The sequence below is a fragment of the Chelonia mydas genome, chromosome 10, assembly GCF_015237465.2.
Source record: "Chelonia mydas isolate rCheMyd1 chromosome 10, rCheMyd1.pri.v2, whole genome shotgun sequence".
NCBI lineage: Eukaryota > Metazoa > Chordata > Testudines > Cheloniidae > Chelonia > Chelonia mydas.
The window spans coordinates 82,685,651-82,713,247 of NC_051250.2; the positions used below are offsets into that span (position 1 = coordinate 82,685,651).

Here is a 27,597-nt window from a genome sequence, read left to right on the forward strand (position 1 = left end):
AGTGCTTTGCTGGCTCGGAGCCTAGCTCCAAAGCACATGTGCAATTCAGTCCTTATCTTTCCCTTTTGCTTACAAATTTGCAGACTTTTAAAGGCCCGATTAGCCTGGTTTTTGGCTTCCCCACCACGGAGACATTCAGAGTTGTCCCCGAGCCCGCCCTGGAGAGGAAGAGGGCTGGCTAAGCAGGTTAATCTCTTGTACTCTGCTGTGTGACTGCATTTCCACAAATAATCCTTGCCACTGGAAGATGGTAGCTTTAAAAAGTGCTTATTGGTGGGTCCCAGCTGGAATGCTGCTGACACTGCACTGCAGTCTGCAGGCTCGGGACTCTGGCTGCAAAGCCAAGCGTTTACAGAACGTTTCACTTCTGCCTTGGAAAGAGACAAAGGGTGAAATCCCAGTAAAGTGACAAGACAGCTCAGTGATCCGGCCTCAGGTTTAACATGCCAGCACTCCTTGGAACCACAGCTTCCAGTCCCAGCAGGGTCGGCTCAGCCCTTCGCTTTCTGACCCTAAGGCAGATATTACAGGTTACTGCATTTGGGTCGTTCTCATGAGCCAACGTCCCAGCTGCTCTGCAAGGGCGTTAGAAATCCCATCGTGCTCTGCAAGCAGAGAGTTTGCTATGGGATCCTCACCCAAGCTGAGCCCCTCACTGCCATGAAGCGTGTCAGATGGTGGCTGTCGCACGGGTCGGCGTTCTGTACGTGAGATTCCTGATCAGCAGTACTCTGTTCCCATGGGAGTCAAGGGGAGGTTTGCCATGGATTGCAATGGGAGCAGTTTGGCCAATGCCAGGAAGTCCCACCCCTCACGACTATGGCTTAGTAAAGTGCTCCAGGATGGACAAGATGTGGGTAGTTCTAGAGAAGGAAAATAAACTGACTTCCCAAACCAACTAGATCACTGCACAATAAGCTGGCCTGGCCGATGATCACGCCGAGCTCTGACTCAGGTAGGAGCCCAGAGGAGGGCTCCGTTGGGAAGGAAGAGTTGAAATATCAGTTTTAGTTCTAAAGGAAAAGCAGCAAATCCATCTTCTCCTCGCCAGCCTGGAGAGAGACCCCAGCCCAGAATTCTGCCCCTCGGTGCTGGAGACTGTTAATTCTCCATTAACACAAGTGACCAGTCATATGTGAGCAACTGCTGAGACCTAGCACGAGGCAAACCAAGGACCCATTATCCGTATGAAGGGGAGGCTGAACTGACCTTTCCATACATGCTCTCTCCGAAAGAGGCTATAGATTGCAGACAAAGTCCCTCCTCGAACGGGCACTGCAAGCCAACCTGAGCCTCCTCTTGGCAGACTCGTAGCTGCCATCCAAGTACGTATTCACAGAGCAGACAGAACATAGCCTAACACCACACTTCCTCCGCCGGTGTCCTAGGCCGGGCTTTCCCACCGAAGGGACCTTTCAGACAGCAACTGGGAGTCCTCAGTGCTGCTCTGCGCCCTCCGTGAACAGGGAAAGACACCGGAATTGCACGTTTCCTGGCAGTTCTTGCTGCTCAGGTTTCATTGTGCCTGGTTCACATGCTGGAACTATTTCGGGAACATGAGAAAACCTGTTTCTTGAGACACTCTCTCTCTGCCCAGACCCCCAGTATTTCTGTTCTTGCAGACCAACCCTGCTGCACACACCTCCCCTCCCTCGGGCAGTTACAGCTCACGGCCCAACGGATTCTTCACCGACCTGCTGCTATGGAGAACCTTGTTTTTGTTGACGTCAACTCTGCATCCTTCCCAGCTCTCCCAGGCTCGCTCGGTGTCAGAAGTTGCCCTGCAGGGCTCCTTCTGCTACTGAGCTGGGTAAGGTGGAGAATCCCCCAAGCGACAGGTGCGCGTCCACACAAGGGAGACCGTGACCCTGACCCCGTGGAACAGAGAGGGAACAGTAATGCAGTGTTTTGGGAAGTGCTGGGGAGGTACCATGGGGACGGATTTCACACAGTCAAGGCACACACGGCATCAGAGACTAATTGCAGGAACCAAACACCTGCCTTGAGGAGCCCACAAAACAAGGGCCTGGTGCTGCTGCCCATTGATCCCAGCTGCGGCAGGCTTGGGTGCAAAGGTGACAATGAAGGTGGAAAAGGAGCCGAGCCCGAGGGCAGGACAGTTTATGGAAATGAGGAGGTTCCCTGCTGACACGTACGGCTCGTGACCAGGATACTGATTCCAGGGGTAACGCTCCTCCCCTTCGTGAGAATCCATCCGAAGGCAATAGAAAGTTGTCGTCTAGGCGTTTGCCACTAGAGGGTGGAAGTTTAAAGGTTTTAAACTAATTGGTTCGTTCTTATTCCCATTGACTTAACTGCCAAACTCCCCTTGGCTTCAAGGAGAGCAGGATCGGGCCCTTTACCATCACAGAAGTGTTAGCCTGGAAAGTTCGACAAACCGCCGTGGGTTAGCGGTGCCCGTCCCCCCCAAGTCCGTGGGAGACCGCTCATCGCGGGGCGTCGCTCACAGCTGGGGAATGAGCCGCTGTTGGTCAGGCCCCCAGCTCTGAAGGTAGAGCTGCGGCCAGCAGCAGTGCAGAAGTGAGGGTGGCATGGAATGGGGCCCTCACTTTTTGGGGGGCATGGCTGGCCGTATAGATGGGCCAGGGTGAAATGATGACACACGCACAGCCAGCCCAAGGCCCCTGTAACCCATGAGTACTGGGCCTGAAGCAGAAGGGCTGGGCACACCCCAGCCGGGGGCTCCTACCATGCGCTGGGCTCCAGCTGCTAGTCCTGGCCAGGCTGGGGAGGGACAGGACTTCCTCTTCCCCTGCACGGGCCGCCCCCAGGACCAGGTCAGGCCCACCTCTGGGAACCTCCCCCGGGCAGGCCCACCTCTGGGAACTTCCCCCGGCTGCTGGCTGGGAACCAGCTCCGAAGGCAGCATTGCCACCAGCAGCAGCGGTGCAGAAGTAAGGGTGACAATACCGTGACACCCCCTCACCCTCCCCACCCCCCCCCCCCACACACAATCGCCTTGCAGTCCCTCCCAATGACTCCCTTTTGGGTTGTAACCATGGGGGCCCAACACCATGAAATGTCAGCTGTAAATATCTGAATCTATGACATTTAAGATTTTTAAAATCCTATGACCATGAAATTGACCAAGATGGACCATGAATTTGGTGGAGTCCTAGCCACTGGGGATGGGAGAGAAGGCCCAATTCCTCCTCTTTTGTGGATGGCACCTGAGACTCCTTGTGAATCTGGCCCTTCATTTCCTTTGCTTTTATTTTTTAAGACGGTTTAAGATGCCTGAAATCAGAACATTTTGTTCAACCCCAAATGAAAGTTTTGACTTTTTATTTGACAAAAATCCTGAAAAATGTTAGTTTGGGGTTAACAAAAACCAAATTTTTCCCTCTTCAGTTTTTGGTCCTGCCACCAAACAAAACCAAAATCTGTTATTCCCACAGCTCTGTGGGCAAGTCACTTCACGTCTCCTCATGTCTCAGTCCACTCGTACCGTACGTGGGTATAATACTGACCTACCCCACCGCTCCGGAGCGCTGGGTGGCGTAGCTAGCGTGGACGTGGCGCTCTAGGATTCTCAGATGACAGATGCTGCCGAAGAACAAGTTTGCAATATTTTAGAGCATCTTAAATTCATTCTCTCTTAAGGAATCAGTCATCCAGATGATCGTGTGCTAGTCTGTGCATGTAGCCTGTAAGCAGACTAAGAGAGAACAGAGAGTGCAGAGATCCAGTCATCCTCCACACGGTGAGTACAGCCCAGCTCCAATGTGCCCCACGATCAGAATCAGCATCATCACCCCCCGCCTACCAACTCCAGGGAAAGCTTCCTCAGTCATCCAGAGGTAGGGCCCAGTCCTGTAAGCCCTCGTTGCTGGGGCAGCGCCTACCGCTGGCCACAATACTGCTGTGGGCACCAAAAGCTCTGGGCCGACCAGTTAGCGTCTGCAGGCTTGGGCCCTTACCCGCTATCCCTCATGACACTATTAATCGCACTCATTGTCTGTCCCACTTATCCCTTCCTTAAGAAGCCAGTACAGGAACTCCTTGTCGTCTCAGTTAACGTTGTTTTGTTGCTGATCAATTAGGGAACATGCTCGTTTAAAGTTGGGCAATGCTCCCTTAGAACGTCGTTTGGCAGCCGCCTGCTTTGTCCACTGCTTGCCTGTTGGAGCGAGCTGGGGGGGGGGGGAGGGGGGGCTTGGAACCAGGATGGGCTGGCAGCCCCCCCATCAGCTCCCTGCTCCCCTAAGTTCCCTGTGCGGCAGTCGCCCAGCAGGCTAGCAACTGCCAGCAGTTCAGCTGTCCCTCCCCCAACTGCCTTGAGCTGCTCCTGCCCTCTGCCTTGGAGCTGCTCCCCGAGCCTCCTGCTTGCTGGGCAAAGTGGGGGAAGTTGGGGGCTAATGTCAGAGTGTCCCCCTCCCTCCTGCTCCTGCCCCCCACTTACTCCATCTCTATAGAGCAGGGGGGATACACGACAGGGCTCAGGACGGAGGGAGCTTCCTGGCAGCAGCTGCTGTCTCAGCTTGCTGATTAACTTAAAAAGGCAGAGCACTTAAGAGTGGGTCAGTGTACTTAAAGGGGCAATGCACATCTCTCTCCCACACACAGGGTGTGTCTCTGTCTGCCATGCTGTCTCCCCTGCCTCCATTCGTGCTGCCTTGTAGAGTGTGAGGCTACATTAACAACAGTGCGTTAACCCTGGAGGGCTCAGACAAGTGCTAGTTCATCATTAGCAGCAAGGCATTCCCTGGGAAATATCCACCCTCTGACTCCACCACCTCCACCAAGCTTCACAATCAACATCGCTGTGTACCAGTAGTAAATTGCTTGTTTAAAACTTATACTGTGTGTGTGTGTGTGTGTGTGTGTGTGTGTGTGTATGTATGTGTATATATATATATATATATATATATACACATACACATACACAGAGAGAGAGAGAGAGAGAGAGAGAGTGTCTTTTGTCTGGTGAAAAAATTTTCCCTAGAACCTTACCCCCATCCCCCCATTTACATGAATTCTTATGGGGAAATTGGATTCGCTTAACAACGTTTCACTTAAAGTCGCATTTTTCAGGAACAGAACGACAACGTTAAGCGAGGAGTGACTGTAGTTAATGTCTAGAGACCATCCTAGTGAAATGCTGATCTGTACTGTACTGTTGAGCCACTAAGTGGCACTGTGCGTGAAACACCTTATTTAAACAAACCTCAGCCATACCTGGCAGAACATTAAAGGATCCTATGACAAACACATCTGGTGTGTAAAAGCAAGCTCTGTAGCCAGTCCATATCCAGTACAGGGACATGACATGGCATCAGGAGGAACAAAGCAACATAAGTTGCAGGATCTCCTCAACAAGCCACTCCTCAGTGCCCCAGAGAGCTTCACCTTTGACAAAACCTTCCGACTGGAAACAGTAGTTTGCAAAATTTCATGCTGCTACCAAGCTCCACAAAGAAACTGGAGATATACGTGTATCTTCTTTAATTGACGCTATGGGGAAGCAGGCAGAGCAGATCTTTAAATCCTTTGACTCTACTGAAGACAATCATAAAGATGACTGTGAAAGGGTTCTGGCTATGTTTGATGCATACTTCATACCTCACAGAAATGTGGTTTATGAAATAGCAATTTTCACCAAAAAATTCAAGAAACGGGGGGGGGGGGTTGAATTTTTATAAGAACTCTGCATGCAGGGACCGTATGAAGTAATCGAAGCCGTGGGAGAGGTGAACTATAAGGTGCGGCAGCCAGGCCGCCGGAAATCAGAGCAAATTTACCACATCAATCTTCTAAAATTTTGGCACGATTGAAAGGCATGCTTAGTTATGCAGGAGACCCTTTCCCAGGAGGATAACTTACACGAGCAAGTGAGGATATCATCCGACTTGACGCCGATCCAAAAGATCGAGGCAGCCGACATGATTAATCGCAATCTCCCACTTCTCTGCTGCCATTCCAAGCAGCCGTTCCCTTGATGCACCGATAGATCCAGCCTCGGTTCCACACTCCCCCTTGGTGCTTTCTAGGGGAGATACTAGCAGTCCTGTCCCCTCCCCGTGTGCTCATGCTACTGGGTCTGGATTGAGGTCAGCGCAGAGATAAGGCACTGCTTTGTCTCTGGCCAGGAGGCGCAAGCCAAACCATGCTGCAGTGCAGGAGGCTAGAAAATGCTGCAGACACCTCCCTGGAACTGCCAAGGAATCCTAGCCAATGGATGCGTTCGTACAGCTCCCAGCGCCGGGGGTCCTGTTCCGTGACTGGGGCACCTAAGTGAGAAATGGGACCAGGCTGCTTGCTCCTGAGCGCTGCGTGTTTCTCTGGCCATTTCCACCTGAAGGGGGAAGGCCTCACGCAGCAGCACTGAACTGCCATTGTCTCCCCGACATCTTCATGGGCACTCCGAGGCTGCAGCGACTTCTCCCAGGAGGAGATCCCTGTGGGAGGGCACATCCAGCAGGGTGGGTGAGCAATGGGAGCCCAGCTGTCCCAGATCCAGCAGAGCTGCTGTGCCAGACAGAGCTAGAAAGAGACAAGGGAGTGCAACCTGAAGCCCTTAAAAAAGCACAGGGTCCCAATGAGATATTCAAGGCAACTTCGGCCCCAGTTCCACCTCGAACCTTGGTTGCATCTATATCAGACCCTGGTGTGGAGCTTTCCTACTGAACTGCTGCATGCATGACGGATTCATCGATTCCAAGCCAGACGGGACCATTGGGATCATCGAGTCTGACCTCCTGTATAGCACAAGCCAGAGACCTGCCCCCAAGTAATTCCTAGAGCTGAGCTGTTAGAAAAGCATCCCATCTTGATTTAAAAATTGTCAGTGATGGAGAATCCACCACGACCCTGGGTAAGTTGTTCCAATGGCTAATTTTTCACTATTATTTCCAGTCTGAATTTGTCTAGCTTCAACGTCCAGGTATTGGATGGTGTTATTCCTTTCTCTGCTAGATTGAAAAGCCCATTATCAAATATCCGTTCCCCACGTCGGTCCTTAGAGACTAATCAAGACACCCTTAACCGTCTCTTTGTTAAGCTAAACAGATTGAGCTCTTTGAGTCCACCACTATCAGGCGTATCTTCTAATCCGTTTCTCATCCTCTGGCTCTCCGCGGAACCCTCTCCAATTTAGCCACCTCCTTCTTGAACTGTGGGCACCAGAACTGGACAGGGGATTTCAGCAGCGGTCACGTCCGGCCAAACACAGAAGTAAAAGAACCTCTGTAGTCCTACTCGAGAGTCCCCTGTTTAGCCATCCCAGGATCACATTAGCCCTTTTGGCCACTGCGGGTACATCTCCCCTGGAATGAAGGGCCCACAGCCTGGCCTGGGTCAGCTGACTCAGACTCGTGGGGCTAAAAATGGCTGTGTAGACGTTTGGGGCCTGGCTGGAGCCTGGACTCTTGGGCCCTTCCGTCTTGCAGAGCCCCAGAGCCCAGGCTCCCGCCTGAGCAGGAACGTCTACACTGCAATGTTACGGCCCTGTGGCCGGAGCCCTGCGAGCCCGAGTCAGCGGACCATTCCAGGGAAGACGTAGCCAGTGTCACGGCCCCCACATCCTTCCGTCACTGCCGCCCAGGAGAGAGTCCCTCGTCCCACGCTTTGTTCCTAGACGGACACAGTTAGCCGCATTAGAAACGCATGGCAATCCAGATCGTTCGGTGTCAGTCAGTGATCCGGGCTCTTCGTTATTTACCACTCCCCCAATGCTGGGGCACTCTGCAGGCTTCAGTGATGACTTGATCTTTTGCTCCAGGCACGGGCAGCGGGTATCCCAGGCCGGGGAGGCTAAACCTCCCCCAAAAAGGCCGACCCGCCCCTTTGGAGTGCGCTGCCACTTATGGGCCCCAGCACCCGCCCACCCTGTCAGCTGCTGGGGGGGGCCCCGCCACTCGCTCCTCTCCGCCCCCTCCCCGTCCCATGCCCTGAAGGCAGGAGGGGCAGCAGGCTATGGGGAGGGGGTGGTGGGGAGGAGCGAGCAGCAAGGGGGGCCCTATGAGGTGGGGGCCAAGCAAGAGCAGGGCCTGGGGCAGGGGAGCCTGGGCAGGGCCTCGGTGGCCAAGCAGCAGAGCGGTGGGCAGGGCCGCAGCTCAGGCTAGCGTTGCCAACGGTCTAATCACACAAACCCAAACACCCTTGCCCCGCCCCCTGCCCCGCCCCTTCTCTGAGGCCCCGCCCCTCTCACTCTATCCCCCCTCCCTCCGTCGCTTGCTTTCCCCCACCCTCACTCACTTTCACCGGGCTGGGGCAGGGGTGTGGGCTTTGGCTGGGTGCTTTTTATGTAGCCTATTGTAAAACTAGGCAGATATCTAGATGAGTTGATGTACCCCTGCAAGACCCCTGTGTACCCCTGGTTGAGAATCAATCCCTTTTGTTGCTGTCCTTTGGACTCTCTCCAATTTGTCCACATCTTCCCTCAGCTTTTGTGCGCCTGCCCCGCACTGACGACGCTCATTCCATTTGTGATCCACTCTAACCCCCAGATCCTTTTCTCTGCACTGACTTTCCCTCCCCCTGTGCAGTACGTGGCACTCGTCTGTATTGAATTGCACCATGTTGCTTTCAGAGTGACCGAATGCCCACCCGGCGCATTCCTCAGAGCTGCCCTGGAGCAGGGCGGCCGATGAACTGGCGTGGTTGTTTCTGCAGGGGGGCTCAGCCCAGGGGATTTGACTGCAGCTCCTTGCACTGTGGAAAGACCAGAGCCTGGAGAGCCAGGGTACACCTTCCATTGGGGCGCTAAGATCCACTGCGAAGGGCTGTGGATGAAGCAGGAGGCTATGCAAGCTCATGACATAGCCCCGAGCGGAGCCATGGGAGCTGGTCCCACACAGCCTGGGGCGGGGGGTGCTGCCACTGCCCTGGGGGCCACCCCGTTCCCTCTGGAGCAGGGTCACACATACAGAGTGGTGGAGACCAGGGGAGGTGGATGAATAGGCTCTGGGATTGGAAAAAACAACTGATTTCCAATGGGACTGGAGGTTGGGGGTACAACTCAGAGCCTCTAGACAGAGCCAGGGCAAGTTGTCATGCTGGGCCACCTTGGACCCTCCATGCACTGAGCCCCAAGTCACTCTGGCTGGCGAAGGGAGGTGCAGATGGCAGGTGTGATGCACTCCAGTAAGGATTCAGCTTGGGCTAAGCCAGACTTCCACCTCCGTGGGGAATTCTGTGGGGTGGGAGGAGTTTCTGCCTAGGAGGAGCCCTAGGAATGCTGCCCCAGTACATCCTCTGGGTGCCCCAGCTATGCCCCACCCAGGCCTGTCCAGCCTAGTTTTCATGCTATGCTTCCCCCCACACCCTGGGCCCACAGCAGAGAGGTGGCAGCTGCCTTGAGCTGCTGCAGACTTTCCCCCAGCCGCCCTCCCACACACCTGCCTTTTCCACCTGTGGCCAGTGTAAGCCAGAGGGCAAACCCAGTCTCTCCAGTTTAGAGGCCAGGCGAAATGGAGGGTGATGGACCCCAAATACAGGATAATACCCAGAGCACCAGGCAGGTGGTAAGAGTTTCACTGTACAACTGGAGAACACGCTGAAGCAGGGTGAAGGCAATTAACCAGTCAGGGTGGACACAATAGCCATGACAACAACAGAAAACAGATCCAACTCGGGATCTTCATTAACAGCAAATCTATAGATGAGGGAACAGGGACCAGCAAGCAGTGCAGGGAAACAATGGGGGAGGGGAGAATGAACCAGTGTCTTTAAAAAAAAATCATATTTCTTAAAAATGGTCATTTCTGAGACTGAAGACGTGTTGTCAGATCCCTGAGGGGGAATACGCCATAGTCAGCCTGCACTCCATAGCTAGGCAGATGTGTGGCTCTGGAATTAGGATTCTGTGTGTTTACTTTCTTAGCACCCTCCTTCTAACAGCTATAAAAGGCAAGCTGCTTTTAAAGCATGGTCTTCACACACTCAGGTTTGTAGCCAGGAAGATGCATCAAACTAGAATCATCCTCACGTCTGCGCGTGGAACAGGAGCTTCTCTGATATTCGGTCAGTGGAGTCATTCCAGCAAAGCAGGATTTGTCCTGCACCAGCTTTGGCAAGCAAACAGACACTGTCTCTTGCAATACTGCACTTGGACTGTCTTTTCAGCACAGATCAATAGACCTTCGGCTGTGCACGACTCACACCTGCTTTAGCCACCCAGAAAATGGGCAAAGCAGGCATTTTGAAAGGCTATTGCTCTGGAGTGGTATGTCATAGGCTGGACACGTAGGGAGGAGCCTTGACTTCCATGCTTATTCCATGAACTTTCACAATCTAGATTTTCCAGCCTACAAAATTAAATTTTCACTGTTATGCAAAAGCTCAGCTGTTCAGAACCACTCGGATTTACATTTAAAATCCCGGTGGCACGGCACATAGAATGTGGAGAAGAGAGGGCAGGGTTACTCGAATCATTGCAAGAGACAACAACATGGTACCAAGGACAGAAAGAAATATGGCGAGAAAATCCTAGTACTACTTTGCACCTCTACTGGGTTTTTAATCCAAAGATCTCAGATCACTAACTCAGGTTTATAAAAACCCCTGCAGGGTAGATACCAGGCAGATTACTGTGCTCATTTAATGGATGGGTAAATCCATTTGCAGTGATTTGACAAAAGTCACATTCAAAGCTTGGAGCAGAACCCAGAATCCTAGCAACACTTCAGATCAAGCAATTTCTTAACATACTTCATGTATAAGACCAATTTCATTACACCAAATCTCACACAAAGTGACTCTTGCATATGGAAGAACCTACATGAAAAATCACAGTGAGGGACTTAGTACATAGAAGGACACAGGAAAGTTGCAGACATACAAACCCCAAACCAGCGCTGGCTGTACAGAACGGGAAGCTGAAGGCCGATCCAACTTCTTTTGTGCCTTCACAACTGCTGTATTGGTTGCCCTGCCTGGTGATTGCAGCCCTCTACAGAACAATTCTCTAGGGCAGAGTACGAGTTCTCCTCTCGCCCCCGGAGAAGGGTCTGTCTAAACTGCAATTAAAAACCCATGGCAGGCCCATGCCAGCTGACTCGGGCTCACAGGGCAGCGCTGATGTCCAGGCTCAGGCTGGAGCCTGGGCTGTAGGACCGTGCAAGGTGGGAGGCTCCCAGAGCAGAATGTCTACACTGCAGTTAAATAGCCCTGCAGCCCCAGGCCAGCCGCGGGTGTCTAACTGCAGTGTAGACATACCCAAAGTCCTGTCCCCAGGGACATTCTGCCATGGCCTCTGTGGTGGGACTGGAACAAGCTTGCCAGTTAGTTTGAGTTGCGGTGATGGGAGTTGTGATAGAGTCCTCGGTGTTAGAAACTGGAGCAACGCCAGCAATCTCACTGCATAAAGGCCACCATAAAGCTGTACCAGCTTTCAGTCCTTACTGACCGGTGCTGGATTTGAACCAGCATCCTAGAGCTAGAAGATTCTCTCGCCCATCACTAATCTCTCATTCAGTCTCTCACCCAACTGCATGTTGACACCATTTCTGTGTGTGGAAAGACTGATCGTGTATATTGGCTATACAGCACATACGCGCCTTTTGTCTGCATGCTTTCACCATAAGCCAGCTGCTAATGATCTATAATGATCCTGAGACCGGGACTTTGCATCAGCTGGGTAATTATTTAAAAGCACGAGGGTGTGGCCACGGGCTAGGAGATGGGAGGGAAGCAAGAAAAGCAATTTACTGAGGAGCGTAGAGTTTGAATTGCTAAACTCTTCATTTAACTTGCCCCTTGGGGGCTTTCGGCACAATGCTCTGCCAGCCTGGAGAGGTTCCCACACAACTCGTCAGGATGGGTGCCTTACCCCAGCTCACACCTCACATCTGAATTTGAGCCTATATATCCAAGGCATCGTAAGGAGGAAGAATTATTTTCTGGTTATGATCCTCCGATGTTGTTAGCAGTGTTAGAAGCACAAAGAACTACCAGAAAGGTATGGGCTAATATTTACCTAACCTCTTGGTACACAGAAATGGTTGGAATGGGAATTTGATAAAGTACGTGAATGGTAAAATATATGGATGCCAGCTCAAGACCTTAGTTTTCTTAAGGCATAAAAGTAGAAATACAATGGTATTAAAGATTAAAAACCACATGCTTCATTTTTTCTTCTATGCAAAGAATTCATGGAATGCTGATTGGGTTGCACTACAGGACTGTAGGCTGGAATACTAAAAAAAACCCCACAAAATAAAGCACAAAAGAGTCTAGTTAGGAAACCACCTCTGCTATGTTCTGACTGTATAATGATGCCAAAAAGTGCACTGCTTCTTCTCCAATGCTTAGCCGAATGGGCGGCCATAGAGGTTGTTTGCCATTTGGTCTGCTCCTCATGGGCTTGACAGGCTGAAAGTCCAACGTCAGAACAGACTCAATGCACCCATGTAATAGGGGCTGTGCCTCTGGTCCGCCTCCACCCCTCAGCTGGTGGAATTTTGTCCCGGGCTGGAAGTCACAAGCCACCCACAGAACACCGTTTGCTGGAATGTCTTGTGGCATCCTTGTGACATGTCTGAAAAGCATAAGACACCATCCGCGGACAATGTTCCCAGGAGTCTGTAGACCAGAGCGACTGTAAACATCTGCATTACGGATGAAGTTGTTCCACTTTATGCCCAATATACAACGTTGGCATTGAGCGTGGAAAGCCTCCAGCTTTGCCCATTCTGGGCAGCATAGGGTCCATGCTTCACAACCGTACAGCAGTAAGGGGAGGATACAGCTCCAATAGATACGGAACCTGGATGTCGGGCTGAGATGTTGGTTCCATATTCATCGTAAATGACCCATGGCAGATGCTGCGATGCCAAACCGGTGAGGAACCTCCATGTGCGAGTTGCAGAAACTGGTGAGTATAGAACCAAATAGCAAAGGCTGGAGACTGCTTCAGAAAGATTGGGGTCATGGGAGGGTCTGACCCTAGGTTTTGCAGCTTTGTCTTTGACCATGAAACATGGAGGCCAACTCCTCCTCCATTTGCTGGAGCGCCTTGCGAAACCTGTCGGAGCTCTGGATGTTGTCACCCGCATCATCAAGGCCTGAGAGCAAGAGATCAGCCATCTCGATGCCTATGAATGAGCTGCAGTATGAAATCCACTGCCTGACGAGAGCGCAGGGGCCAGGACATGGCCCTGCATGACACCAGATACTGCTTTAAAAGCAAGCTGACCCGATATTTTAATAAGCACTTTACACAGGCTAATTGATTAGGCCTCGTAGTATCCAGTGAGGTGGTGGAAACAGAGGTGAAGTGACCTACCCAAGACCACCTGCTGAGCCAGCGTCAGAGGCAGGATTAACACTCAGGAGCTCCTCACTCCCTGAGCAGCAGAATGCCCTAGAGCTCCGACAGGGAGCTGCTGTCTGTCGTTTGGACGCGGTGCTCGATATGCCTCAGGTCAGAGTCTCACTTACAACCTCGTGTTTTCCCACCCTCTCACCGTCCTCAGGCTGAGACAGGCGCTTCCTGCTGTCTGGCCGCTGCAAAACCCGTAGGGCATCCCCGTCTGCATAAACAGGCATCTCCTCTGCAAAACTGAGCCAGCTAGGCTGGGGGCTCCTGCTCCCCTCAACATAGTCCCACAGTCCCTACCCTAGGAAGAGATCGAGGGTAGCAACGTGGAGCTCTTAACAGCTTGCCAAACGCGTCCTGCCCAGTGGCTGTTTCCTTGTAGGCACTGGGGGAAGTCAGTGAGTGGCCTCGTGAGGGCAGTTTCCCTGAAGCCTTCCTGCAGTCCCCCTTGGGCACTGTGGGGCTGCAGTCTGCTCTCTGCCAGAGCCACCCCGCAGCAGACTTAATCTTCCCGCTTTTAAACCTTTATTCCACCCAACGTGAGTGACGGGGCCCGAGGGACGGGGCCAGCCCTTTCCACAGCAGCTGTAACCTCCGGCACAGGTGCGGGGTTCATGCAACTGTGGACACACAACTTTCGCTGGGCCGCTTTTCTGGAGAAGGCTTGCGGGCCTGGCCTTGGCCCAAGGTGTGGGGAAAGGGGAGCCTTTGTGTACAGTTTGGAGGAGGGTCCTGCTGGCTGGTTTTATTCTTGCCGGCTGTAATCATTCTTGGCGTGAGCATCATCCCTGGGCAAACCTCCTCCTGAGACGGGACAGTAAAACGGAGCACCCAAGACTTGCGACGTCGGAAAGGTAGGTCATTGCTCTGCAACGCCGCCCCAGGGCTTTGGGCTACATTTGCAGATAGTTAGGGCCTACCAAATTCACGGTCCATTCTGGTCAATTTCATGGTCATAGGATTTTTTTAAATCCTAAATTTCATTATTTCTGCTATTAAAATCTTAAATTTCAAGTTGTTGTAACTGTCGGGGTCCTGACCCAAAAGGAGTTCTGGGGACGGGGGTCTCAGGGTTCATGTAGGGAGGTTGCGGTGTTGCTACCCCTAATTCTGCGCTGCTGCTGGTGACGGCGCTGCCTGCAGAGCTGGGCGGCCGGAGAGCGGGGGCTGCTGGCGGGGAGCCCAGCTCTGAAGGCAGAGCCCCCGCCAGCAGCAGCGCAGAAGGAAGGATGGTAAGGTGCGGGATTGCCGCCCTTCCTTCTGCACTGCTGCTGACAGGGCGTTGCCTTCAGAGCCGGGCGCCCGGCCAACAGCCACCGCTCTCCGGCCGCCCAGCTCTGAACAGCGCAGACGTAAGGGTGGCAATACCATAACCCCCCCAAAATAACCTTGTGACTCCCTGCAACACCCTTTTCAATCAGGACCCCCAGTTTGAGAAATGCTGGTCACCCCTGTGAAATCTGGTGTCTCGTGTGCTTTTTACCCTATACTATACAGATTTCACAGGGGGAGACCAGATTTCCCAGTCTGTAACGTCTTTTTCATGGCCATGAATTTGGTAGGGCCCTACAGATAGTCTAATCAAGCCCCCCCTGCATACTCTGCAGCAGGCTGGAGCCAAGTTCTCTGGTGAGGCTCCGGTGTCTCCTAGGCTCCCCCCATGAAATGCTAACACCTTCGGTTAATTTAAAACCAAGGTCTGGCATGAATCCCATCTGAAGTAAAAAGCCCCCAGGAGAACTGGTTGTGGCATCTGGATATTTGCATGAGTTTATTTTTACTATTATGGTTTCAGGGGGCCCCAGATTTTGGCCCTCAGAATGCTTAACTGTATGGGGGAAGGTGCTGGAGGTTTTGCAGCTGGCTATGGGATATTTGGAGATTCTGGCACTGCACAAGGCACAGAAGACAGACTGGAATTATGGAGGTTCCTCCTAAAGAGATCAGCTCTCAAAATAACTCAGTGCCGATGTTTGGTTTCAAAGTTAGTGCCCCGCTGGGATAACTGGGATGGTTCATGCCCGAAAAAGCAATGGTCTCAGGCCGTCTGCAGACTGAGCCAGTGCTGTAGCAGCTCCCATCCAGCTTGTGCTTTTAAAAGTTTCCTTCCCGACCATAAAAGTGTCGAGAAGGATTTTTAAAATAAAAGTTAGAGTCAGAAGAACAATCCTGCAGCCAGCAAGTTCTGGGCCCTGAATACAACAGCTGCAGGACACTTTGTTCTCTGTTAGAATCACAGACAGGAAGGGACCTTGAGAGGTCTTCTAGTCCAGTCCCCCGCACCCAGATCAGGAAAGCACTTTTCTGCTTATTGTAATAATTCAAACCTTTAATGTTAAGCCCGAAAGCTTTGTAAATTTCAAGGAAAAGGCCCTAACATATTTTCCCTTTTTTGGCTAACATACTATTACATTTGGAGACACTTACAGGGTTAGACGTTAGACATAATCCAATGAACATTGTAATGACTTCTCAGTCGAGAGCGAAAGAGAAAATGAGTTTCTAAAATTAAACCAGCCAAACTGAAGAACTGCATAATTTTGCATTAATTTCATTTGGAGGAATATTTACGGTATTCCGTTTAACAACACTGGAACCTGAAGATTATTGGGTCCAACACACTATCGCTGCTCCCATGAAATTGCAACGTGTAAATGAAAAAAGACCTGAAAATAGTGCCCGAGATGAGCTGCCGCAATTGCACAAATTCTACAAGAACAAGAGAAGTGACATCTGTTGCGGGCTCAGCGCGGAATGTTGGCACCTCGAGATTCAGAGCAACCCCTGCAGGACCCATTGATTGCTTATTCGGACTTTCATATACTGATGGGACCCCGAGAACTCGGACCTAAGAACTTGACCAGCTCCTGGCATCTCTGAGTCATTATGGACACGATCTGCAGCTGGAGTTGGTCTCTCGCTAACAGAGCGTTACGCAATTGCCGGAATAAAGAGGACTAGCCGCAGCACATCTCCATGTAGGTGGGCAGCTTTCCCACAGGCATCATTCCCCGGTAGAGCAGGGTGGGTAGCCAGTAGCCCAGGGGGACATGGGTGACTCCCTACTCTACCCAGTTCAGACCAGGGTGTCCCATGTCCCAGCGGAGTATTCTAACCCCCAGGCTATTGGATCTGCACTGGGAAGCCTAGCCCTTGCTGCTGCTTTCCAAGGCAGGATGAAGACAACCTGCGGGGACCTCCCTCCTCAGGGAGGGAGACAGGTTTCTTGCCTAATCCCTACCTCAGATGCCTCCACCTGCCCCTCCAGTGACCCCATCCCCTCCTGCCTCACCCCACTGCTCTCACCCCTTCCTCTATCTACCTCTGTAACTTCTCCCTCGTCACTCAGCCGAGAATCTCCTGGCCTTCCAGGGGAGTGGTGCCCGCAGAAGGGCTGGGCGTCAGCCCCACAAGAACAACCCCCCGCCCCGAGAGAATTCCCAGGAGGTTGTTGGGTGAGCCGTGCTGCCAGTTTAACAATGGCCTCAGTCATCGCTGCACTATTTGAACCAAGAGTCTCCAAAACTAATCCCCTCCTGATAATTGTACTTGCCAGTTTCCCACCCTCTCCTTTTCAAACCCATCCCTTGGAATAAAGAGGCTTTTCCCTCCCATTCCAGACATTTGCCTCTGCTAGTCTTAATTAGGAAATAATCGCTACAAATTGAATTACAATTCAGCGCCTCCTCCACATGTCTGGGAGCTCCTGTGGGTTAGCAGATCCAGAAATATCAGTGTGAAGTTATTTTCCATTGGAAGTGTTCAGCCTAGTTACAAGCTGACGTGTTGCACTGAACTTGTCCGTAGGTTTGCCTGTATTTTATCGAGTTACGCTAGGCCATGGGGAGCCTTTGCCTGTCCCTGTGTTCACAAAACTAGAAGATTTTTTTTGAACAGACAATTTCATGGCAGCAGAATTTACCAACCAAATATGATTGCTGGCGTTGCTCCAGTTTCTAACACCAAGGACTCTATCACAAATCCCATCACTCTGGTGGTGACTCTGGGCCTCAAGCCTTACACTAGGCCTCTTACACCATGCCTCATGTCTCAGGCTCTCTTCCTACTACACAAGGTTCAGAATGATGGAGCAGCCTCTGCCCCTGAGAAATTAGCCTAAAAGCCAGACCTAGAGACAAGGAGATGCACTGGGAAACCCCAGCAATGGGGCAGGTGTGGCTAGCTATATAATTAGAAAAGAGAAACGTGTCTGTCAAGTGCCCAGTGGTGGGCCCCTTAAGCAGGGCTGAGATAAGACAAGGGGATAGGGGGGCATTCCTGCACTTGGGCGCTGGTCCAAAGCCCACTGAAGTCAGTAGGAGTCTTCCGGACTACGCTGGGCTTTGGACTGGGCCCTTAAATCCTGCTGGGATGACTTGAGAGACAGTTGAAAGTCTTTCTAAGGGGCGGCATGGGGCAAGGGAGCAGGGGAGGGGCTGGAATTGTGGTGATGGATCAGCCTGGTTCTGTAGCAAAGGGAGGTGGCATTCTGTGGGGCTTGGAAGGGGAGGAGAAGTTGGCTCTGTAGGATGACCAGTGACAGAGCTGCTATCCGTAAGAGGTTTTATGTGTAATACTTTTAGGAGCATCACCCACTCAGTAAGCAATATGCTCAGCAAATGGAGTATTTTTCCATATGGGCTGAAGAAACCCTGGAGTTAGACTCTGACCAGCCCAGCCTTTCACAGGAGACTTTGAGCAAGGTGGATTTTTAAAAATATAGGGTGCAGTCTTGACTCCAAGGAAGCAAAGGCGAAGTTCCCATTGACCTCAGTGGGGTCACCAGCTCACCCTGGAGATGTCGGACCCTGCTCGCGTTCATCCTGCAATTCGCAGGGAGTGGAAACAACAGTCCGGTTATGGCCACTAATCCTCTCATGACTCTCCCTTTCCATCATGCTGGAGATCCTGGATAACTCCCTCACTGAGCTGTGCTAGTGACCTGGGGAGAGGAATCTTCCACTGAGACAGGATGTGACACTTCAGGGGACTGAAAAATCCAAACTACGGGATGCCCATGGTGGGTCACTGGCAATGTTTCGCTCAGCTTGAGACGCACCTGAAACCATGGCATGTACCTGCCAGAAAGGTCATTCAACTCACCAGCCAAGTATTAGCCTGGGATGGAGTCACGTTCTTCCTGTGAATCACTGCTGGAAAGGTAGAGGGGGAGCCTCACACCCGACAGCTATTGGGTACAAGCCACAGATTCCATCGCTACCCACCCACTGCACTTCAGTCTCAGACGGTTCGTTTCAGGGGCTCTGCGGACAAGTTGTATTTGCCATTTCAAATATTAGGACCACCCAGTGCACCTGGCTCCACACCCTGAGCACAGCCCAGTTTAAAGAGTTACCCGAGAGGAAAGCAATCAGCTACTTCTGTTTAAACACAACCCTTCCTTGAGTTACTATGTGTCACAGAGTCCCCGGGCAATGCTCTGGAACGGCTCCCCATGAAGCCAGGCAGGACTCTGGGGAAGTCTCCTTTCTGTGAGCAGACTGTCTTCAGGACACACAGCTCACACAACTTTCACCTTCCTGGGTCTGACCTCGGAGCATTCAGCCTCCTCTGCCCCTCCGTGCGCTTCCCACAGCGAGTCCGCCCAGGCGGGGTCCTGGAGAAGCCAGAGGGTCCTGCCCCCCAACTTTGCAGTCAGACATGACTCTCAGCCAGCCAGTAAAACAGAAGGTTTATTAGATGACAGGAACATGGTCTAAACCAGAGCTTGTAGGTGCAGAGAACAGGACCCCTCAGCTGGGTCCATTTTGGGGGGCAGTGAGCCAGACAATCCCGTCTGCACTTCACTCCATGTCCCCAGCCAGCCCCAAACTGAAACTCTCTCCAGCCCCTCCTCCTCTGGGCTTTGTCCCTTTCCCGGGCCAGGAGGGCACCTGATTCCTTTGTTCTCCAACCCTTTAGCTCTCACCTTGCAGGGGGGGAAGGGCCAGGCCATCAGTTGCCAGGAAACAGGGTGTCGGCCATTCTCTGTGTCCAGACCCCTGCACACACCTGCCCTCTAGGGCTCTGCAATGATCATACACCCTTACCCCACCACCTAGATACTTAAGAACTGCCTAGGGGAAACTGAGGCACCCCCACACTATTCAGAGGAAGCATTAAGAACAGTCCCGCTTCGTCACACTATGGCAATGTCTCCAGGCTGGCAGTCATGGCTGTATTTCTCCTCAGTTTAGTTCCTTTACAGAGATAACAGGATTTCATAGCAAATTATCCACCCTTCTGGTAAATCAGGGACACGGAGTAGTTCACATACTCCAGAGGCATGATGGCAACGTGTCTGGTGACAGAGACTGAGCTCAGTTCCTGCAGAGCTGCTTGGAAACACACAGGAGCAGGAACGTCTGTGCTGATGGCCCCAGGAGCTGGGGAATCCTCGAGTGGTCTGGGCCTGCATGGCCACGCCCTAGCACCATCCACACCTGGTGGGAGTCAGAGATCTGGCCTGGGTGAAGATGAGACATGACTGGGGCTGCTTCACACCTCCCATTCATGGCAGCAGAGCAGCCCTGGGACCATTCACAGCTTTCAGCGAGGACGGGCCAACTCTACGGCTGGAGCAGAGTCTACTCGGAACATGCACCCCCCGAGCTGCTCTGTGCACCCCTCAGCTGTAGCCGAGGATTTGTAGCCCGGAGGGGAAAGGAAGTTGGGTGTGAAATTTAAGGAAGTGTGCTGCGTTTCAAGTGACCAACAGGCTGTTAGCTCTACCCAGAGAGATGCGGAGCCCAGCCCATAGCACCCCAAAGGACTCTGGGGGTGACAAGAGAAGAGAACACCCCAGCTGCTGGGCTAAGGCCTGGGAACCCTTGCCCTTGCCACCCCTTCCCCTCCCCTGAGGAGGGGGCCCTGCAGCTCTTGCTGGGGCAATTGAAATATTCAGCAGGGCAGGGAGCAGACCCCAGGTGGCCCCCTGACTGCTCGAACCATCACGTGCTCGGTCTAGCCCAGCGATATTTCATACAGCATAACCAGCTACAACAGGAGAGACAGACCCCGCCCCAGAAAGCGCAGCAGCCTCGGGCATAGGGCACTTTGCTCCATGGTTAGGGCCCTCTGAGACCTGGGTTCAGATCCCTGCTGAGCCAGAACTTGAGCCCAGGGGAGAGAGGCTTCTTCCTCCCCCGCTGGCTCCCTCGTGACTAGTTCTTCATTTCCTTTGCTCTTATTAAAAATACCCAAAGTCCAAAAGGTTTTGAGTTAAACGGAAACAAAAATAATTGTTTTCCTCAGACCTGCCAGTGAAGGGGGGGCATTTGCCCAGCTCTATTAAAGATAATGCCTAGGTACGGCAGGGGACGAATTAAGGATCCCCAGCAACTTTCATTCTGGCATTTCCTAGCTGCCAAGTGCTTGAGTCTGCAACCTTACAAATGTTCTTTTAAACCAGTGTGTGAGTGAGTGTATACACAGGATCTGCTTTAGCAACCTGGATCTAACACGCTCTGTGTGACAAAGCCAACGTTCACGAATTCCCCCCCCCAGTCCTGGTATGCACACAGAGCAGGACCAAAGAGGCAGGCCCTGCTCCTTCCCTCACGAACACACCTCAATATTTTGACTCAGACTCGCTATTTGTCATTTATCCATTTCCTTATTTTATGGTAATCACCCCACCAGCTCCCTGATCTAATTCTGGACGGCAGGTGGGTGAGGAAGAGAGCTCGGAAGACCTGTTTTCCTTTCCCACACCCCCCCAGCAATTTCTGTTGGAGGGTAAGGCCCTTTGGGAGATTTGGGGCTTGTGCGCTGTTGAGTCCTGGCCTTGGGAACAGCCCCAGAAGAGCACACACAGCTCAGCCTGGGACACTGACCATTTCTGGGGGGCCCTTATGGGGCTCTCTGTAAATTCCCGAGAGCAGCAGCAAACCCATGCACTGCACTAGAGCACGTCCTCTGCACGCATGCCAGCTGGGAGGCAGCTCGTGGGCAGTCCAGGAGAGCGATGGCGGCAAACAGACCTGGAAAAAACAGCATTGTCCCTTCGCTGGCTACAGTAAAAAAACCAGACCTGAATCCCAACAGGTCTGATCCATGCAGATTCCCCTGGCATTGCTCACACTGCCCCAGGAGCAGAGCCCGGCGCTGGACACTTGCTGCGTTCCCGTGCTCCCACACTATCCTGAGTCACCATTTCGAGACACTACATTTGCTTCTAATTCATTTAAGAAACTGGTTGTTTTTCAGACTCTTGGATAACATCTGATTCATAAGTCTCCTTTTGCTGGAGACGTGCCACGTCCATTCAGCAGAAGCAGGGTGGGCTGCAAAGCCGTCTCTACAGGAAGAGAGGCTAGGGGAAGCGTCTACACCGGGGGGGCAGGGGCTCTCGTCCATTCCTTCGCACTGAAGAGGAAAAGAAGAAACATTGGCAAGTCACCTGCAGCGAAGTCAAGGGCAGCAGCTCGTTGTGTCAGGTCCACGGGCAGGAACCAAGGCGAGATGGAGGTTATCGATCAGAATCAATCGGCATTTACACACGAATGCTCGCCCTTCGTTTGGAGACTCAAACCTTGCAGCTGCACATGGGATTACATGGTGGCACTTGTGAGCACAAAAGGGACAGGGAGCTGTGTGACAGCAGCCACCAATGGCTGAAGTGCAATTGCACGAGCGATTCCGGGTGCAACGTGCCTGCATCTCCTTTTGAAGGTTGGGCCCCAGATGTCCACGTGTCGACTTGCCCATCCCCACAGAGTTACGCTGTGTGTGGGAGGAGGGGGAAGTGTGAGCACATTTCAGGGGAGGTTTGCACGCTGGGGAAATGGTTCAACAGGAAATCAGCAGCAGGCCTTTCCTCACAGCCTAGCACCAAGGAGCAGAGGGTGGGGTATGAACTGGCTCCACACACGAACTCCCCAGGTTACAGTTCAGCCCAGTCCCAGGAGCACTGTGACTGGGCCCCCTGCCTTCGCAAAGGCATTCTGTCCATGCTGCCTGCCAAGCAGCCACGTGAATCGACCGTCTGCCAAGGGCCTGTGCGAAAGAACCATGCTGGGGGTAGCACCCTCGTCACCAGAGGCCAGGGAACGCCCCTCTGCCCTGCCACAAGGTGTCTGGCCTCTAGGAGGGGGAACATGGGGGCCACTCTCCATGCGCTGTAGTTCCAGACAGGCCCAGCCTTTGTTTGTACTGGGAGGAGAGGGACAAGGTACCAGATCTAACACTGCGGTGTCCCCCAGCTGGAGGGAGGGTATCCTGCCCCCTCGGCCGGCTCCCCTGCGTTGCGAGCCACACGCCAGTCCCTCGGCAGGACGTTTCACCCCAGGGAAGCTGGTGTGATGGCTATTAGCGGAAGGGGCTGACCCAGCGTCTGACCCAGAATCTCCTGCCCACAGATCAGCCTGTGTGGGCTGGAGGGCCCGGCGAGGACTGACAGTCCCTGCTGCAACGGCGAGAACTGGCAGGTGGTATCCCCAGGCTATTGGGACGCGGCTGGACATCACTTCACAAGTGATCGGCCCCCTGTGACAGCCCCGGCTTTCAGGGAGCTTTCCAGTGGCAGGACTCCCTGACTTGTTCCTGGATTATTTTTAACCAGCAGTTGCTATAGGAACATCCGCCCTCCCTGCAGGGACACAGCCCCTTTTGGAAGCACTGCAGCACTGGCTGCCTCCTGGCTTCATTAAGTCACCGCATAGGAGGCCCCGGACCTTTGAGCGATGCTCTGTGTTAGCAAAACCCAGACAGCCACAATTCCTTCCTGAGAGCTGGCCCAGAGACTCCTGTGTTCAGATTCACTAGCCACACCATTTCACACCAACGCTACAGCACGCACCATGGCTCAGGGAGACATGCGGCTAAGCAATGCAAGCACATAGGGTCTGGCTCTGTCAGCGATGAATCCTGCCTCGGCGCAAGGGGCTGGACTAGGTGACCTCAGAGCTCCCTTCCAGCCCTGCATTGCTAGGAGTGGATTTCCCATTGGTTTATCACAATGGTAATTAGGCTCCGAAACAGGGTCTCCTCAAACCCAGCATGTGATCCTCTCTCTGCCTCAGTTTCCCTGCTCCCCCGGCCCACTCACCCACCAGCACATCAGCAGGGTTCCCACCAGCGTCATTGCCTCGTTCTCTTTCCCAAGGGACGCTCTTAGCGTTCAAACATAGCTCAGCATCAACCCAGACTGGTAACCATGTCCCGCCACCTGGCCCCACAGCTGCCCTCCGAGGAGAGGACGTAGGACTAGCCACAGGTGGAGCTATGCCCAGTCTCTTTCTAGGGCCATCCCACCTGTAACAGGCCCCAGAGGGGATCAAGACCTCGGTTTTGCTGCGTGCTGGACACAGGGCAGGAGAGACAGCTCTGCCGCACAGCGCTTACCATCTCACTAGACGAGACAGACAAAGGGTGGGTTATCCCCATTTAACCACCACCCACTGCCCCAGCTCGGCCTCCATCTTACGGCCCCATTCTGGGCTTTGCTTAGTCTTGGTGCTCAGAACTCTTTCAGGTGCAAGCCTAGCGGGGAGCCAAGCGTTCCAAGCGTCAGCGAACTCTGCCAGAGCAGGCCAGTAGCCCGGGTCATCCGCTGGATGCCGAGACCAACCCCAACTCTTCCCAGAGAGGAGCCGTGTTTCGCAGGAGGATTGCCTCTTTTACACAGACGTGCCCCCTTGTTTTCAGCCAATCGCAAAAAGGAATTAACCTGTCAGGATCCCAGATTGTGTCGTCTATGGTGGGACCTGCTCCCCTCCCCGGGGCAGTGGGATTCAACTCCCTGGAGAGAGCTGTCCAGGGCCACTGTGCCCCCTGCATCAGCCCTCTGGGGGCGTGGGCCTTCCACAGAGCCACGGCCTCCATGCTAGCCTCCTTCCCTGGGCTTCGGCCTGCCCCAGGGGTGCAGAAGGCAGAGAGTGGGTCTACTATCTAGCTCTGGCCAGGGCCACACTGGACAGACAGGGTCCTTTAGCAGCCGTTAGCCCACCCTGAAGATCTGCAAAGGTGTCAGTTATGGAAGGAGCCCAGTTTCCTTTCTCGATCTCTCTTGAGCTGGTCTCAGGAGCTCAGTGCCATGGGCTGGGACGCAGACACAGAGCCGGGCACATTTGGAACGCACTGTTTCTGCTCTGCCCTAGTTGCGGCAATGTGAGGGCCATGCTGAACCGGGAATGACAGGGCGACGTCTTTCCAAACAGGGGAGAAATGCTCAGATGCAACCCTGAGGAAGGAGATAAGAACCTGAACAGAACAGAGCCCAGAAGTAACAGGGGATTTGGGAACAGCAGCTGCTACAATGCAGGGAAGTAGAGAATCAGAAGTGATGCAAACAGGTGATTATTTGAGAATTTAGGAGGGCTTCCTCCCTCAACCCAAGGCCACGAGGAACAGTTCCTGCATGATGTCTACATGGTCCTTTATGCTGGCTGAGAGCCAGGGAATTTGCTTTTCCACCAACTCTTTGTTGTAGCCTTCCCCACCCTGCAGACACCCTGACACAAGCTCCTCCATCCGTGGATTAGCTCGGGGACAGATCTGCCTTCCCCTCCCCTGCTGAAAGTAAACAGCTGTTCCTCAGATTTTGCTTTCCACGCCTTCCCCACTAGCCTGCCACCTGAGGGAGGGCATTACCTGCTCCCTCTTCCCCCACACAGTGCCAGCCTCTGCTTCCTCACAGTGTTACTAACCCCGACTAAAGTGTCCCTTCTGTTCTGTCAACCCCACCCATCTCCTGTCTGGATTCCTTCACCTTCCTCCTCCAGCCTGCCTGAGACACACCGCGGCCCTGCACCTGCCCAGAATACAGCAGGTCTAGCAGCCAGGCCACGTCACCGTCCTCTGACTCCCGCCATCAGCTGGAGCCCTTGGGCTGGCTGCGTCAGGTCAGAACTACATGTCCCCATCTTCCACACGCTGCAGCGCCCCATGGCGGCCTGCTCTCCACTCCCGCTCTGGTCATAGCCATGGTGGGCTCCAGTCAAGGGAAATGGCCTGAAGCAGAGCCCCAAGCCCCGTCCTAGAGGCGGAATAAGAAGCATCTGCCTCACTGATGAAGCCTGATGGACTAGGGGGTCATTGCTCCAGGCATCCTCTGTGAAAGGGCAGCCACAGGCAGCTCTCCTGAGCGGGTGCCATCTGTAATCCTGCGTCCGAGACAGAGACCACCAACCTGCAAACACCTGCACAAGTGGGTGTGAGCCCTTTGGAAGCTAGCAGCCTGGTCACCTAGGAGCTCAGTGCAGGAGGAAGGCAGGCCGTTTGGGAGAGGAGAAGGGATCGTCCCACCTGCAGGGAGCCTGCTGAGCTCACGGGGTAACAGCTCTGGGGATAAAAGGCCAAGCCAGGAAAGGGGATCCAGGGAGCTGCTGCTCGGGTGTGACGTACCTGGAACTGGTGGTGGCATGCTGTGACACTGGGCAGTGGGATTCCTCACTGGGCCCTGAGACTGCGCGCCGGGAGAGCCTGCCGGGGCTGGATGCTGAGTTACCCCGCAGACCCCAGCTCTCCCTGCTAGGCCGACCCCGACAGGCAGGCTCCTGGGGCGCTCTGAACAGCCACGTGACCCCATGCAGGGGCCAGGGACGCTCAGCAGCAGGGGCAGCCTGGCTTTCCTGCCGGAGCGAGAAGGCGAACACCAAGCACAATTATCACGGAGCGGTGCATTGGCTCCCTGCAGCCAGTGTTGCAAGTGCCTGATTGTGAACCCTGGTGACCCTTCTCCAGGGCCTGCCTTATTTCCGATGCAAACACAAATATCCCAGCTCTTAGCAACAGGCACTTTATTCCGTGCGCACGATGCCCGGCACAAAGGGGTCTGGCTTCTAGGTGCTACCCAGTGCAAACCCCACATTCTTAAAGAGCCCACAGTTCTGTTGAGGGGTGGCCTAAACAAAGTATTTGACCTCACCTGGCCGTGGGAAGGGGTTTTGGGCACTGTTGTTTATATCCAGTAACTGCTTGAAGCCCCAGCTGGGATTAGGCCCCATTGTGCTGCACCAAGAAGGAATCAGGAGCATGTTTGCCCCAGACCATTCACAGCCGTGGTTTATGACAAGCCCCACCGGATGGGGAAACAGACTGGCAGGCCCAGGGGACAGTGAAACAAGTGTGTTTTACACAGTGCGAGACATTCCCTGCCTAAAAGCTTCTTCATCCTTATTCCAGAGATGGCAGCCGGAGGCGCAGAGACATTCAGGCTCGGCTCCTGCCAAGAGCTCCCCAGGCTCTTCGCCGTAACCCCTGCTCGCAGGCTGCGCGCTGAGCACTGGCAGGATCAGGGCCAGGGCCGTGTGCCCAGTCACACCTGGAGCTGGCGTGGAGCTGGGAACGGAGCCCAGATCTCCTGGTATGTGGGGCACAGGCTGGGCCTCAGGAGAGCCTGGCTGCCGGCACACCTCCTTCCGGGCCTTGCTTCTCCCCAGTTACACACACAGGGTTTGTGCACACGCACACACCGAATCCTGTCTGGAGGAGAGACATCTCACAAGCAGGCGCGCTCTGTATTTCATGGCAGGATCACTGACATTCACCTGATTTGGACACTGCTCTGAGAGCCCTGTGCTCCCGAACAAACCAGGTGTTCTCTCGCCCCTTAATTCTGATTGCCCCAAGGGGTGCTTTACTGCCATCATTCAGTTTAAGTTCAGATACTGGAGAGAAGTGACACTTATCTGTTTCCATGGCTACCAGGCAAAAAGTACAAGATACAAGTTAAGGGCCAGGAAAGGAACGTTTCGGAAGAAGATGATTCTACAGACAACGACCCTGGACAACACGTCTGCCACTTGGCCCCATCCACAGCCTACCTCCCCCTGTCTCCAGCTGCTTAGTCTCCCCTGGGATCCTGGCCCCATGGGGTGCCCTCCACATGCCGTGTTCTGGGGCCAGACACCCCTTGGGCAGGGGGGCTTCTGTGGTGCCCTGCTAACAATTTCTTCTTCAAAGAGCTTCTCAACCAGCTTCACCCAGGTGCCTCTCATCCGTTCACCACCCCTCGGTGCAGGGAGGGGCGGGGCACACATTTATTTACCTAAATAAAGCTTCAGAATAAAACTCATAAAGTCCCAAAGCACAGCCCCTCCATTCTCCCCTCGCCAGCCCGCTCCTAGGGCTGGTCCCACCTGGGGTCGCAGGAGCAATGCCCCGCACCCCAGCCCTTCTGATGGAGACCCCTTGCTGCCCACGGCCTCCAAGTCCCCCTGCCTGGGCTCTTTCCTGCTATCACCGCTCCTAGGTCCTACCTGGCTGGAGCCTCAGGTTTCTGGCTGCAGAACAGCCTGTCTTGGGGGGCTCCCTGCAGAAGCCTTTCTTCCGTCCTGCAGTTTCCTGAACTTCTCCCTGCATTGCAGCCACCTGGG

At 53.6% G+C, this 27,597-nt stretch overlaps 1 long non-coding RNA gene across 1 annotated transcript; it reads right to left on the reverse strand.

Moving 5' to 3' along the window:
* Window positions 1-699: 699 nt before the first annotated feature.
* Window positions 700-27,597, reverse strand: LOC122462000. The gene is made up of 3 exons (XR_006284317.1): window positions 27,481-27,597; window positions 3,492-3,567; window positions 700-2,253 (listed from the first exon to the last, which is right to left on the reverse strand). It is a non-coding gene; the product is annotated as an uncharacterized LOC122462000 (long non-coding RNA).